General features: G+C 38.4%; 1 protein-coding gene across 1 annotated transcript in view; it reads right to left on the reverse strand.

Annotated features, from left to right (window-relative positions):
* Positions 1-15,744, reverse strand: part of LOC308071081 (cytosolic beta-glucosidase-like) — a gene marked incomplete at its 5' end in the record, with an annotated part of 48,378 nt that continues 32,634 nt past the window's right edge. The window contains 1 exon segment of the mRNA XM_080405986.1: positions 1-15,744. This exon segment is cut by the window's right edge and continues 23,286 nt beyond it.

Consider the following 15,744-nt stretch of genomic DNA (forward strand, 5'->3'; position numbering starts at 1 on the left):
GGTGTTTTTTTTTTTCCCCTGCAGTTGGGGACATGAATGTCAAACATACGGTAAACAGAAGAAGCATCTCACAAACTTGTGTTTCTGATGACATATTGTAATGAAAATGAGAAAGAAATGATAGGTTGCCAATCACAACCATAACTAGGCACCTTGAGAACCCCAGTCTGTGTGTAGTTTGTGTTGAATTTAAACTATTGCTAGCTATATAGCACACAGCAACAGACTCTTCTCCCAAATCAGTAATTTAAACTCAGACCCAAAAACTCAAAGAAGAACCTTCTTCATGGATCACTGCACTTGTTAACTAGTATCAAATAGGATAAATTGTGTATTATAGCACTGTCCATTAGCTCTGATATATTTAAATCTTTCAGTGTTTCTATTATTATAACACCCTTTCTAAGGGAATGATAACATCCACTAGTTAAAAGAAAACTGATATAAAATTGAATTTTTTCCTTTTAGTACATATGCTCTTCATAAAATATTCTGGACAATGTATCTGCTAGGAACATTAAAGAAGCAAACTTCCAGGAATTTAAAGCAGTTCCAGACTGCCCCAATCTTTATGACCTCTCATGCAGAGTCCTTCTCAAATATACACAAACACAAGAGGCCCATTGTGAATAAATTACTGCAAATCTGCTTCAGTTCATTAAATGAATCCATAACACAATGTACTTCTTAAAAAGTGCAACCTACCGTACACAGTAAGATAAACAAATATATTAGCATTGTTAAATATAAAATTAAGGACTGTCTTCAAAACCAGTCTGAACGTATGTCTATATTTCACTCACATAACTATGAGTCAGAAAAGGAGCAGTCCTTTTGAAATGAATAAAAATTAGCATAGCAATGAAATAAAATGTCGTTGTCACAAAAAATAACCTTAACTTTAATTTAAGTCAATAGCTAAGTTTAACAGACTTCCCAGTCCAAACAAACTTTCCACTATTGATATTTTAGTGAAATAAATAACAAGTCATGTCTTATTAAATCCATATTTTACAGTCCTTCTATTGCTCTTCAAAAAGAAAATTAGTATTTTATTCTTCTGGTTACTTATAGGACAGTTTTGCTTATCAGCAATTTAAACAGTCCAGTAAATCTTAGTTAGACACGGGGAGGAAATAATAATAGATATTTTTGTAGTCTTTAGAAAATGGAATTTAGAAACTTCCTTTCTTGGTAATAGAGTTATGCAGTTAATTCTCTGTCTATTCTACTTAAAATCGAGTGCTCTGTAAAATACTATGTCAGTTTAAGTGTTACTGTCAGCAGTTAGATCTTGCCCAAACAGAAAAATATAAACAGTTTGCAAGATGCAATGTCAAGAAGAAAGCATAATGGGTCACAATGGATAGTGTAACAAATCATTACTGAATTGGTGCATATGGATGGGCACACACACCAACTCGATGGTACTTGCAGATGACTATCTTCCTGACTTGTCTATGACTTGCCTTGACTATATCTTGTATTTTCATATATATTTTCCTTTGAAACCTTCATGGTCTGGAGTGAGTGAATCACTGGTCCCCATGTATTAATCAATTCTAGAGATAAATCTACAAAATTAATGAGTAAGATATTTTAAAACTCTGATCATGTGGGCTTTGTTCATTTGCATTTTTGTGGTGTCCAGTTGAAAGGGACAGATTTTTGCATAGGAATTGTGGAGTGGATTACTCAAAAATAAGTAGTATATTTCTATGAGAATTCCGCCTTCTCTTCCTGACCTGCAGTAATATTTAATAATTTCATTTTAATGTCCTTTGTGTTATGTATTTCTATATGATATGGTGCCCTTTAAAACCAAATATTATTTATAGCATGAAAAGCACAATGATTCATGACCCAGAACTATATCATTTGAGGAGCCTGAAAGAAGCTAGTCCATCAAAGTGTAGGATATTAAACTGGTTTGTTTGTCTAGAAAATGTATAATCAGCTCTTCAAACTTTTGTTGTGTTACCTGTAATTAATACTAATTAAGGCTGAGAGTCTCAAATATGAAATGGTTGAGAAAATCTGCAGGGTTTGGTTTCCTATTTGTCAACTTTTATTTGAAAACAGCAGGTTAAATTCCTATCTGAGGAACATTTAGCCTCAAACTATCACACAGATTGTTTTGTATCTATGTAATTGCCAAAGACTGCTTTGGTCAAAACTCCTGAAGACTTTTTATTGCTAATTTTGACAATAAACCTGTTAATTAGTTAATTGTAAAGCATTAGTGAATCACGTAAAAAGGATCCATCTGTTTATAAAATAAGATTTCTTCTGGGCATAACATTTACAAACCACAGTGCTAGACACCGTACCACCTATTTATTGATAAAGTCTCTCACTCCTTTTGGAGCTCAAATGTGACTTTGAAGGAGATTTGTAATATATCACACACAGTTAATACCATCAACATTTTAAAATCATCAGAGGGGCTTGAGAGAGCAGCAAAGAGCTATAGCCCCTCTCTTCTCTATGTCACTGATGTGAATCTGGCACAGATCGATAGCAGCCAGAGATGTGGCCATATGAAAGGTATTCGGTTCTCAGCAAATTCACGGTACCTCCAGTTGGAGAAAAATTTTAACAACACAGCACATCTACCATTGCCATAAGGATTATTTCCATGGGCAGACTCAGAAGCCAAATGAAGTGCCAGGTTTGAGGGAATTTTACCATTGCCTTGACTGGGAGCAGGCTCATAGATTTTTCCAGGTGAATGCATAAGCAGTCTAGGAAGCTTACGCTTCTGCTACTTATCTTTCCCATGGCCAATTAAATAGACTTTTCTCAGAGCTGTCAATGTGGCAGCTTTCATGAGCACTAAATTCATCCTTTAAGGAGAAAACATGTTAAAAAAAGTAATGCCTTTTCTGATTTAAAGATAGTGTAAAAAAAGACCTCTTTTCAATACAGAGAACAAATCTCTTGTATATTCATGTGGATTACAGAGTAGTTTCCATACCAAAATATTACATTTCTTTTATCAGAGCAAAGTAAAGATGATACAATATTCTTGTATGAGATTAAAAAATATATAAGAATGGAAAATTGATAGCAACATACAATATAAAGGATGATTGGATGATGTACTATGGGAACTGATAAGAATTATATGGATTCTAGAAGAGAAGTAAAATGACATAAAAAGATACACACTGATGGCAATAGGAAATGCATCTATAAAGGGGATCACAGGAGTAAACAGGGAATAAGTTTGGATATCAGCAGACAAGCATTTAAGGGATAATGCTAATTGAATTATGCATTGTAGCCAGGTAGCGTAGGCTGATGGTTCTAAATCCTAAAAATAGCTGAGGCATCTTGGCCTGCAATAGTAGCCTCCATTGCCCCAGTCTTTCCCCAAGTGTTCAAAATCTGCATAAAATGGGTTGTTAACAGCTGTTTTATTGGGGGCCATTTGGGCTTGCTTATTTCACTTTGGATGCAAAGGAGGACAAACGGGTCTCCAAAAAGATGAGGGATTACACCAGGTTCAGAGTGGGAAATCATATGAGACTCACTCCAGAAGCTGTGGAGAAAACTATAGAGAGAGAAAATGTTGCCTTTACATAGTGTGCAATTCATCTAAATCTCATCATCTATAATCAGACATCTAATCAAAGCTATTCAGCTAGACTCCCTCTGAGGTTAAAGGAGAGGTGTGGGGACACTTCCAAAGCATTGTTTAACCTTTCCGTTTTTTGTTGGTCTTGGGATGTATGCAGTCTGCAGTCTGCTAATACTGTTGAGGTAGAAACCAAGCGCCACATCAGTGGAGGAACCAAGGACCACATTAAAGAAATGGCTGGCATGCTTGGACATTAAGCAGATGGTCCCCCTACCAGCGCAGTTCAGGCCCCTAGCTTAGGTAGGTCACCCTCGCTGGCGGTGGCTCTGCCCCGGAGGGTGGTTAGGGCGAGTTAGCTGGGGCAGCCCAGCAGCTATCTCAGGCCTGCCTCTCCTCCTGTAGGAGGCCAGCCATCAATACTGACTGAAGAAGTAGCTAATAATTAGAGTGCCTATATCTGTGAGGTCTGAATACTTTCCTCAGCCCTGCTTTCCAGATATCTGACCTCTGCAGCGGCATTCAGAGCCTGGAGCGAGGTGCCTGGCTTACCCTGCACAGCACCCATGGAAAGAGAGGGATCTGCAAGAGGGGGTGCCGTCTGGGGAGGGAGGCTACTGGGAGGTCCAAGCAGGCAGTCACAGAGCTCAGAGCTTGCCTCTACCTGTGATTCCTCACAGCAGATCCTACTGCTGGAATTAGGCCTCTGGAGGTGTACAAAAGACATATCTCTGTAGAGAAGCAGGTTTAGTGGTACATTTCTGCAGATCATGAAGGAGGTGGAGGTGATGGGAACACTCAGCAGCACACCAAGCTGCGCACAATTCTGAAGCTGGAACTGCACCTAAGGCCACTACCGAAATACAGCGAGACCAGGCTGGCATGAAAAGAACCCACAGACTAAGGGGCAGACATCTTCCCAGCAGAGGCTTCTTAACAAACATTTAATCATCAAGACTGCTTGTCAGGCATGACCAGTCTTTGTCTGAACTTGGATGCTATCTAATGAGGAACAATGACAAAAAAAAAAAAAAAAAATGTTAAAGGGGGTAAGGAAGAACTCACAGCTGCAATCTTCAGGTGGAAAAATGCCCTTTTCACAGTGTCAAAATTTTAAACAGGGAAATATTAACTTGATCTTAGAAGACTGATATGCTTTTGACACAGCCTGTGGAAGGGCTGCAGTCAGCTGGTGGAGCCGCACTGCTACAGATGGTTGGGGAAGTAAGGGCACAGACACATCTACAGAAAACACAGGTGGCAGGATGAAACGGAGAGGCTTATTTTTAAAATCCTAACTCTGGGAATGCATGGTCAGGAATATGCTTCACTGATATTTGAAGCTGGCTTTGGTTCATCATGCTTCCTTGAACAGTAGTTCCCAGTCCAGGTTTTGCAAGATGGGGATATAGCACGCTGCTTCCTTGCAGCTGCCTGGAATGGAAACTCTGTTTAAAATCAAAAGAAACAAACCTCATTCAAAACACATGCAAAAAACCCCACTATATGATATGCTTATTTCAGAGTGGAAGACCAAATTGTTCTGCATCCATCAGAAAAAATTATTTCTAATGTTTTTAGAAGTCACCTTAGGCACCTTAATTTGGAAAAACAGTAACTAATACTTCTGAAAATGTCATTGTTGTTGTTTGTAGGCTTGAAATACAAATGTTTTACTAGCTACTTTTCCTCCAAATCCTATTATACTACTTTATTATTATATAGTTTCTTATAAATGTTAGTCACTGAGAATCTTAGTTTTCAATATAAGCATAATTTAAAACATTTATTTCAAAACATATTGGCTGTACTTTTTTAAACAGGTTACCAATATTTTAGGACAGTTTGGGAAGCTACCATCCTTGACAAAACTAATCTAATACTGATAATAAAATCGGTAACAGGGTAAAAAGAATGGAATCACAGGGGGAAATCCACCAATGAGAGCTTTAGCCTATTCAGAACAGTACTAATATAATAGACTGAACAAATCAGGTCTATAAATTTCTGTCAATGTAGAGTACCCACACAAGGTCTCATGCATCAGCTAAACTTAAATGAGGTCCTTGTACAGACCCTGTGAACAGAAGTGAATTTCACCCTCAATAGTTGAAAAACTGCCTTTCATTTGGATTGCATCAGAAAATTAATTCGCTCCATGCTCCAGCAAAACTGAAACTGTTTCAGTCATCAATACTGTCTTTTGAACAACACAGTTTATACTACATTCACAAATAATCTGCTTTCAGGCTAAGCAGAGGGTTTTTACTGTTTCCTTGGTAAAATCTGGTTAATAAAAATATTGACATGTACAGTGTATCAACTGATGTAAGTAGGAGTTATATAATGGAATAAGACCTTGACGGTAACATTGTTGAGGCACATGAAGATATACTAGTACAGAAAATAAAGAAAAATGTCAGGAAAATTACTGAAACCAAGAAAGCAGAGCTTTAGTAAAAGGCTAAGGAACAGGAAGGGAGACTGAATGAATATGGAAAATGCAGCACATTTGGGGCTTTTTTGGGTAGAAGCTGGAAAAAATGGCTAACACAAAGATATTTAGGCTACAGAGATATGGTGCCAGATCACCCAAAAGACAAAAAAAAAAAAAAAAAGAAAAAAAAAGAAAAGGAGAGAGGCAGTAGAGCACCGAGTTTGAAAAGCACTTTTGAAGAGTACTGAGTACTATACCCTTAGCAAGCCTTCTAGTGATGGGGCTGAGTCCATTCCTTGCCTTAACTTCTCACGTAGGGCCTGTGTACTCCAGCTTCCTGCAGGAGGGTGGGTTTCACTCAATATGCATATCGCATCTTCCTAATTATCCATCTCTTTGTATTAATGATGAAATAATACAATCTTCTATTTTCTCTAATTAAGTTTATTATGGAGACATTTTTATGTGCCTATTTTTGAAAAATGAAATTTCATTAAAAGTCAGTGTATCAGATCTTATTAATTCTATTACATTACAACATGAAACATTTCATCAGGGAAAAAAAAGACTGAATCAAAACCAACCCCAGACTTTGATAATACAGATAATAAAAAAACCCAGTGCATTCACTTTTCAATCTCATTTTAAACACCGCAAAACTTTCCTCATGTGAAGTTTTTAAATCAATAGAGAATGAGTTATCACATTCTCCTACAGAAACATTTTTTTTTTACTTTACTGGGAATATTTTTCCCCTGAAAACACTATGAAATGCCAATGCATCTCACTAAGCCATTTTTTCTTCTTCTAGTAATTAGGAAAAACTAGATAAATAAATTGATATCAATTACCTTTGGGAAAACCAGGTTGGACTGAAAGACCTTTTAATAATTGGAATGGCAGTGCACTTTGCATGCTGTCAGTGCTCAGTGACAATTGCTACAAGCCAATTGATACATGGTGACGTTTTCTTTGTCATTGCTGGACAGTGGGGACTTCAGTTCCAATGATTTTCTGCCATCATCTGAAAGTGATAGGGGCCCATGAATGGCTGTAGCAAGATAAAGGATCCCTTGATATCCCGTAGAGGAACTGCAATGTTTTGCTGCTCTCCTGACACGTTCCACAGCTGCGACTCCAGGATTCACGCAGCTGAATGGTTTAGCTGAAGTTTGGAATCTTCCGCTTCTTGTGAAGCTACTGCTCAGCACGGTCAGTGTACTGCTTGCACTGAGGACAGATCACGTGGGGCACCAGACAGCAGCAGAAATATTTGGATGATGCTGGAGACTGAGGGATTCTTATTTTACTGTTTTAGAAAAGAAAGTCATAACCCATTTGAGCAGTTGTAGCAGAATATATAGAGTGCGTCAGGAGACTGAAAATTCACTTGTAAAACACACAGTAGAATGACTCGTAGCACATACCTAATTGACTCAAATTGCTTATTTTGGTTTTCTGTGAACCACAGATCTGTCATATAATTTAATCTGTTTTCCTTGTGCAGTTGTTTGTCATTCTAGAAGGAAGCACAGTCCCTGAAATTACATATATAAATACTTTTTTCAGCCTTATTTTTTTGTGCTGGGCTATCTGAGATACAGTTTTAAAGGTTTAGGGAGAATAAAGGACTGTTGTTGATGAAACTTTACCCTGCCTATCCATTAAAACTTTGTATTGTTAATCACTGCAGCTGCGGCCTATAGACCACATTCACCCAGGGCAACCTAGCTCACCCGAAGTCCACCCCCAAGGCTGCTCTCTTTTGTAGGCTACTCTGTGTTGTGGGCAGGCAGATTGCCTGGCATTAACAGAAATCTGTTCAGGAGCATCGCATCCAGCATGCCTCCTCCATTTGGCCTGGTAGGTGAGGACTGCATAGGGGACATTGCTCTTTCCTTAATATAGCAGAGATGTGGACATACTGGAGACAGTACGGTGAAGGGCCACAAAGATCATGAAGGAACTAGAGAATCTCTCCTATGAGGAGAGGCTGAGAGAGGTGGGCTTTTTAGCCTGAAGAAGAGAAGGCTTGAGATGGAGGATCTTTACAATGTGCATTAATACCTGAAGAGAGAGTGCAAAGAGCCAGACTCTTCAGTGATGTGGGACAAGAGACAATGGGCACAAACTCAAGCACAGGGAATTCTATTTAAACATAAGAATAAACTTTTCCACTGTGAAGGTGACTGAGCACTGGCATAGGTTGCCCAGGGAGGTTGTGGAGTCTCCATCTTTGGTGATATTCAAAAGCTGTTTGGACGTGGTCCTAGGTGACTGGCTCTAAGTGACCCTGCTTGAGGGAAGGTCGGACCACAGGACCTCTGGAGGTCCCTTTCAACCTCAACCATTCTGTTGTTCAGTGAATTCGGTGCATGCAAAGAATGAGTGCATAAGTGCACTTTGATGATGCAAATTCATCATCATTTATGGGAACCTAGTGCTTCCTGGGAGCTAGAGATTCATTGTAAATAAGGCCAGGAGTGCCTGACTTTACTGCATAGTACTTTGATGAAGATTAAGTCATACACAGGACATGTTGTTTGTAAACATCACAGTGAGCGATGGGTAACATTCCAGGGCATGGCTTCCCCTGGGTCTGAAACAAGGGTGTGTAGCCTGCCAGGCTGAAAAGGTCTAGGGCTATACCTGACATTTGTCAGTATGACTGGGATCAGACCTGTAGGCCTACCCCTCCCCCTTGCTGACCTTTGGAAAAAATCAATTCATTTTGGCACCTCCCCTTCCACCTTTCCAAAGTGCATTGCAACAAAGAAAAATATGGGTAAGAGAGTAGCAGCATGCCAAAAAGAAATTAAAACCTGGCTGATAGGTGGAGATTTTCAGCAGAATTGTCCAAATAAATGAAAATGAAGAGGTAGCAATATTCAGGGGAAAGAAAACCCAACAGACAACCATGAAATCTTTCCCTTGCCCTGCCAGCTCCAATGAGGATGCTGTGTCAGTGATGGCAGCCACACACACAATACCTGGCCAAACAGCAGGTATCTCTTGTGCACGGTCTTGCTTGGAAAAAATGCATATCGATACTCGTGTCTGCTTGCTGTGAAAAATTCAGTTCAGCAAATAATTCAACAAGTGAAAACAAAGAAAATTATGTCCCAAACAATGCAGATCCAGGCTAGTGGATAGTGCACTAGCCTAGAAGAACAATTAAGCCTATACATACCTGTGTACGCTGGTTCTTCTGAGATTTCAGTATTCATCTGTACACTATCTTCACAGCCAGCCTATAGGTTGAAATATTTGTTTCTGTGGAACGCAACATCAAAACTCTTTTATGGCTCTTCTTTGCCACTAGGCTCTTCTATACAGGCAATGCTGGTCAAGCAGTATCTCCACAAGGACAAAGAAATTCAAGGGGACAGCCAAGCTAGGTGCAATGCACAGTAAGCTTGTGGTACACGCCTAAACTGAAGTCACACTTAAAGGCAACTCTCTATCCCTTTCCTGAAGTTTGCTCTCGTCAGTTGATTTGCTCTAATTTTATTCCAGAGTGCCCTCCAGAGGGTAGACAGTGACTGTGAAACTGCTCTTAAAATACAGCCTTGAGGTGGGCAAGGACATACCTCTCACTGTTCCTGGGAATCCAAGAGATGTAGACCCCTTCAGCTCCGTCTCCTCTTCCAAGCTTTAGGAGTGAAGCAAGGACTTTGTGCCCTAAATTCTGTATGCCCTAAACACAAGGATTCAAGGACCTGTCTCACTTGAGACATATAGATGTGACTCTCCCCCAGTAACAGGGCATGACGTAAGGACAGGCACCGAGTCCCTGACTGTCTGGCTGAAGGTCAGACCACATCTTCTTGCTTTCTCCATTACTACTGTTTGTGTTCTCCTTACTATTTAAACACACAGTAAAGCCCAAAAACACTCATGGGGAGATTCAACTGCCTTAACACAGTGCCACTGACATGATCTAGAGTGTTCTAGACATTTCCATGAGATGGCAAAAATTAAAGAGGATCTGTGAAAGACCTGTGCCTTTCTAGGGTGACAGCTGGGGGCCTGGTGGGATATCCTATAGCTTTTAAAATGCCACTGTGCATCTGTATTCATACATCTGAATTTCTCCCTCATCCTCCCCTTTTAGTGGGGAACAAACATATGCAACAAATTCCAGTTTTGTAGCTGGATGCATGGGTATTCACACCATCCAAATAATGCTATGATATGAGATATTACTCATTTAATTGTTCCATGTCTTGGGACTTCCCAGAAAATTCGGTGAAAGACTTTCTCAAGAATTCTAGTCAAATTGTTAGTTTAGCCCTTTGGACTTAAGCTACAATGAATGTCTTGCATATGATCCAGGTTCGATTTTATGTTTTACTAGGAAAGAACTCTATTAAAAAAGCTTTCAGTATTATTTACAACAATAAAAACAGGATAAAATGCCTGCTGTCTTAAAGGCCGATAATGGTACAGAGATTACAAACTGCAGTTTCAATGGAGTTGTCTCTGTTTGTCTGCTTGAAAAGTGGCCTTTTTACACTATACGGAAGCTAACCATTTCAGCTATTTCATAATATCAGTAATGAAAGAATTGCTCTTCCATTATAACCCCATTTTATGTTTAAAGCACAAAGCAGAGCCTCTGTTTCATTATTGCTTAATTCCAGAACAAATGTTATCCTCTTCCTTTCAGAGAATTATAAACTGTGTCGTTATTTACTTGCATGGCTCAATTTTCACAAATTTGACAGACCATTGCTCATGTTCTTCATTGTCATGGTATTAGTGAAATGTAGCATAAGCTCTAAATTTGCAACTGCTGTCCAATCAATAAGAAGATCACACCATCCGAATAATGCTATGATATGTGACATTATCTATTCAACTGTTCTATTTCTTGGGACTTGTGAATACTGTCACATTGAAAATGAACACCATTTGCGCTGACAGATTTTTTTCTCCGTTCAACACTTTTAATGAATATATTTCAAAATGAGGTACCAGATTAAATAAATTTTATGTCATATCAAAACAGAGATATTAACGTTATTTGTAGCAGCAAAGTTCCAAGTAAATTACACTGGACTCACATATGCAATGCATTTAGCAAGAATAGGGTTTTCAAATAGCATAAATCTTATTGGATGTCAACTTGCCACAGTAGTGATATGTAGACCTTATTCTCCATATTTTCATGACAAGAACAAAAGTGTGCCTTGGCACAGTTTTCTAATGCATCAAATTAGTATCCAAACCAGAATTTACTGTTACCACAAAAGTTTACTAAGGAAGCTCTGTAAACTTCAGTAAGACTCCTGTATCTTCCGTTGCCCAAACAAAGCTATTATCGTGCATTCTTGCCATAAAATCTTCTATACAGATATTTTTTCTGTGGCCATGCTATCTTAATTTGTGCATTGCATCTAAGTCTTTTCCCCTTTATGAGGTATCCTTTTTAACAGAATCATGCAAATACTGGAAGAATGGCTCATGGATAGGTTCTCATTGCACTTACCAAGTCTCATCCTACATGGTACAGAACACAATTATGGTGCAACAGGAATGACTTGCGCAGAACAAACCAGAACGAACTGCCAAGCAGGTCCCACACAGCATAACAATGAGGCAAACTTCTTGTGTGAAAAATTTTGAAAATGGATTCATACTTTGCTAAGTGCGATATCTTGGTGAGTGAAAGTTTTCAGTGTCTTCAGATAAGTGCACCTTTGTCTTTCAATAAAGACGGTCCTAAAATGGTTAAATGAAATTTATGGACAATAAGGTGAAGATTGGCATTAGAAAGGATTATAGAAGAATGGTTTATCAAAACTTGTATGATTTTGGAGTGTTTCAGTAACCTATTGTGTTGTAAAAAATGAAATTGCAAGAAACGTCATTTTTAGAGATGTACTCTCACTATTTCTATAGTGCAAGCAAATCAATTCACATTCCATGAATGTAACAACTGTATATCGTAAAAATACCCTTACAAGAAAACTGGAAATATAATACAGAGTTCCTATCAGAGACCCATTTATTTGTGCTACAGTGGTAAAAACCCATGTTTTCGGTTCTGCCTGACACTACCTAGATATACACAGGCACGCAAAAGCTCCTGCATGAAAAGATCTAAGGCTGGATTCCTAGAATGAGCACCTAGCTCCTAACTCTGCTAGCAGTAATACTCAGCAGAGGTCTTCCTCATGTCTGACTTTCTATATGTACAGTAGAGCATGTGAGATGGTCATTCTTTAGAACAGCGTTCTTCCAGCTGGCAAGGCAAAATCTGGAAGTAACAGCTTCTCAGGAGAGAAACGCCGTGCTGTTTGAACATTATTGGAGTAAAAACATCAGCCAAATTATACTACAGGAAAGGTCTGACTTTTCTTTTTTATTTCTGAAAGAAGTAAGAGTGCCCTCTTTCTCTGTCACCTTCCTTCCATAGTTCCGTAGAGGATGAGGTAAGCTGCCTCTCCTTTGGGTGGCTGTCATTCTTTCTGAAGCTAAAGGAACCTGTGTAGCCATGTTGGGGTCACTGTACTCAGTGGGGCAGCCAACAAAGAGAAGATCACCTCATAGTTACTAGCCAAAAAGAAGTTAGATGTCTGCAAAACTTAAGGCTGCATACATACCAAATTTCAGCAACCAAAAAGCTGATCGCATCCTTAACTGCTGGGCCATCTCTCCCTAACATAGTAACACTTTTAGAAAGTACTTTAGAAATTAATCTTTAAGTCTAGCCTGAGGAAATAATTTTATATCCTTAATTTTAATGAAGAGAAAGCAGAAAAATGTTTAGCATTATAATTAATGTCCTGTCTCTCATGTTGTCCACTTGTAAAACAATAAGTTGGTACTTACATATTAAGTGAAGGCCATAAAGAGCTTAATTACACATAGAAGTAGATAGATATTTTCCCACTATAAAAATAGATAAAATAAGACCTGGATGCTAACTGACTCTCCTCATGGACACAATAAATTAGGAAATTGTTTATCAAACCCTCTTTGAGAAAAAATATTTAAGTAACGTGCATTTTGTAAAATCATCAGGTAAGCCCAGTATCTCCAACTCTATTTTAAGACTTCGAGTACAATGTACCAATTATGCAGCATTTGACAATGTTCATTTGCAAGTTTGTAGAATTCCTCAACATCAGATTATTCTAAGCTGATTTATATGTCAGGTTAAGAAGAAACAGATTGTGTACACCTAGAGCAGTCTTATATGAAAGAAAAGCTTTTATATTTATTCCTTTTTAGCCAAAAATCATGTCACAGCACTGTTACAACACAAATAAGTCAAGCTAAAGATGTCATAGTATGAAGCTTTTTTTTTTTTTTAAAAAAAAAACTAATTCTTCAAGCAGATTTAGCAACATATTCCCAGAAAGTCATAGCCCTGTAGGGAAAAAGAAATTAAAATATTTTAAGGCTACTTTTGCTTCTCATAGATCAGCAGTATGTGTTTGCACCAGTCACACAATTCATCATCTTACAACTTAACAAAATTGCCATGCACAATGGTTTCCTTGAACCTCAAGATTTTTATTTAAATATTAAAAATAAAGTACTGGTTTTATTCTCTTTCATTTTAATGTTTTTCTCTAAGGTTTATTGTACTGCAGGCTCTGTATTATAAGCCACAAAGGGCAATTATAGCATAAAGTATGGTGATCACTACTGAATACGATACTCCAGATGAAGTATATAACTAGTAATTAGGCACTATTAATTCTATTTAGTTTGATTTATCATCTGTTTCTCCACGAATTAAAGATAGTGTTCTATTTGACATGTGTACTGCAGTTAGGAATTCAACAGCATGTTAGAAGAGGCTGGTATGATAATTCCTCCTTGGTCACTACCTTGCAGATTTTTTTAAAGTATTAACTGTAAATAAACTATTTGCCCACTTATATATATATATATAAATATTAATAACTGAAACTTTTGACCTTGACAAACTCTGATCACTAGTACTTGAGCTATCTTGAATCACTTAATTTGCGATATTCTCATTAGATAGTCAAATTAGCTCTAAAATATACCTTCTAATTGCCTCTAAAAAAAGTCCTAGTCCTCTGATGAGTTGACATACTATTTTGACACTTGTAGCTGAAATTTTTCTGTATGAAAGCTTTTTCAGCTGAAAAATCTTTTTTCAACATGAACATTTTCATTTAAAATGTGGTGGGTTTGGTTTCCTAACAGTGCAAAATATCAGATTTCATTTTTATTTCTTATCCCATTTTTAAATTTAGTTTTCATTTATAGTAATCTCCCTCTCTTTTGTGTCCCTCACTTTTCACTATTACCTGCTTAGAAGATGTAAAACAATAAGAAGCTAGGCAGCAGTTCCTTCACATTGCAAATCTTGTAGAATAGCTAGTATATGATTACTTACAAGCTGCAGTAATTTTTTTCTATAAGTGTATGAGACTAAGAATGAGGTTGGTAAAGGGTTGCGAATCAAATGGCAAGAGAGAGAGAGGGAGAACGTGGAAGTCCAGACAATGTTGTCAGTCAGTACTGTGGTCTTTGCTACTGAGGTAATATCTGTATTTGCTTCTGTAGAGGTAGAGCAATGTGTTACATTTAAGATACATAAAAAAGGGGACTTAGAAAGATCTGAAGCAGCAGCCAAGCTTCAAGTTTCCAATTTGGCTGCTATGTAAGATAGAGACAAATTTCCTAAGTGCCACAATTTTTGATACTCATGGAAGTTTCTCATGCATTGACAGCTGATCTTTGTGGCATATTCCAGTGTGCAGCAGCTCTCTCTGGTACCTGCCCTATGCTCAAGGCCAACAGGAACCTACAGTGAGACGTTCTTCCAGCAGACTTACCTCAGAGCCTTAATGCATCAAAGACACCAAGGTCAGAGTACCAAGTTCCACTGCCTTTCAAAGCAGAAGTTGAGAAGTGATATGAGAAGTTACATGCCTGTTATACCAGAGTTTGATGATTACAATCCTCTGCCCATGATAATCTAGCTGAAAAGTAATTGGGCTGGGGGAGGTGTGTGTGTGGGGTGGGTGGGGGTGGGGGGTGGTGGAGGGGGGGTGGAAGCGGGGGAGAAAAAATATGTTTTCTTAGCCACATTAGTTCCACAATCCTATTCGGCAAAATATGTGCCTGAGGAGTCAAGTGAGCCATGGGGACAAGGCACTGGGGAGGGAGCACCTGCTTAGACCAGCCCAGCTGCTGACAAAACAGATGTGGCTCTACAGGCTCCACTCGGGATCTGGGCTGAAGGCTCCAGTTCAGCAAAGCACTTAAGCACACATCCAAAAGTAATTAAGGAAGCAGACCTCTGCGTGCACTTGAAGAGCTAACATTGTACATCAACTGACACCCTGCCCCATTAACTACACAGGACTTTAGCAAGTACTTAAGGGCTACAGCCAAAAATAATATAGCTTGAAAAAATACATCTCTTCTTCCCAAATCCAGTCAGGTCTCAGGAGATACAGAATTTTAAAAGGCTGAATAGTTAGGTTTATAGTGAACCATTCATATGTTGCAAAACAGCACAGCTTCAGTGACATGGCTGGAAGAAAAAACTTGCCTGCTCCTCCATCCTTTCTCCTTAATGATCTGGTTATTAATATATATCCCTGTGAGTTGGGTGATGTATTTAAATCCTTCCAAGCCAAGGAAGGACATGAAACCAGATGTTCTGCTTTCCCAGATTACTGCTCTAACAGGGCCTATTAAGTAAAGAAGAAAATACTAATAACGCTTGTTT

The sequence above is a fragment of the Falco punctatus genome, assembly GCF_963210335.1.
Source record: "Falco punctatus genome assembly, chromosome: 1".
Taxonomy (NCBI): domain Eukaryota; kingdom Metazoa; phylum Chordata; class Aves; order Falconiformes; family Falconidae; genus Falco; species Falco punctatus.